We start from the raw sequence: 896 nt of genomic DNA, 5'->3' as shown, positions 1-896 counted from the left end.
GAGACGTGTGCCGCCTCTTGGGACATGCCAGCACACCACCCCGCATGTATGAGGTCCCGGTGCGACGCTACGGTGGGATTGCTACCCCCCTAGGGCCCCCGTCCCGCCTAACCCTGTAGCGTTTGACCACGGGATCTACCCCTTTGAGTTTGCACGGACGGGCTTTGAGCAGTGGACGTATCCACCCGGTTGTGTTAGGTCAGCCCATAGGAACAATTTGGAGCAACATCCGGGCCAGACCCACGGCAAGATCCCCTCCGTGTAGACCCGACGCGTCCGTTTCCCCCCTCCAGGTGCCGGCGGCGGCGCCGTCCGTGAGGGTTAGGCGGGACGGGGTACCGGAGGGGGGTAGCAATGCCGCCAAGTGTTGCGGTGGGCCCTCCTACGCTTGTGGAAGTGTGATGTTACTTGCAGGCACCCGACACGCGGCTCCGGGGTGTGCACCCATCACGGTCGTCGCTGCCGCCGTGTCACGGAGGGGGGAAACAACCACGTTGTCCCGAAAACTATCTATTCCGATGGGCAGAATGCAGTCAATTTTTTTGTGAGAACCAATAAACATGTTTAATATTTATGTGTTAGGAAAAATGCACCTTAAAATAATGAAAAAAATATATCTATGCCGACGGCTTGGCCGTCGGCATAGGCGTACACGTGGCATACAGAGATATGCCGACGGCTAAGCCGTCGGCATATACTCACCTTATCCATCCCCTGTGGCGCCCCGTCCACTCGTTCTCCTCCTCTCTCCACCGCATCGCGGCCACCGCGCGCCTAGGCCTCCACCCGCCCACGCCGCCACCTCCTCAAAACCCGCGCCGCCGCCGCCGCCGAACCCCGCGCCGCCTCGCCTCCACCCCGGTCCAGCCCCGCCCCGCACCGCGCCGCTGAACCCC

Source organism: Triticum aestivum, chromosome 3A (assembly GCF_018294505.1).
Source record: "Triticum aestivum cultivar Chinese Spring chromosome 3A, IWGSC CS RefSeq v2.1, whole genome shotgun sequence".
NCBI lineage: Eukaryota > Viridiplantae > Streptophyta > Magnoliopsida > Poales > Poaceae > Triticum > Triticum aestivum.
The sequence above is the reverse complement of the archived record's forward strand: the minus strand, read 5'-3'. Positions refer to the sequence as shown.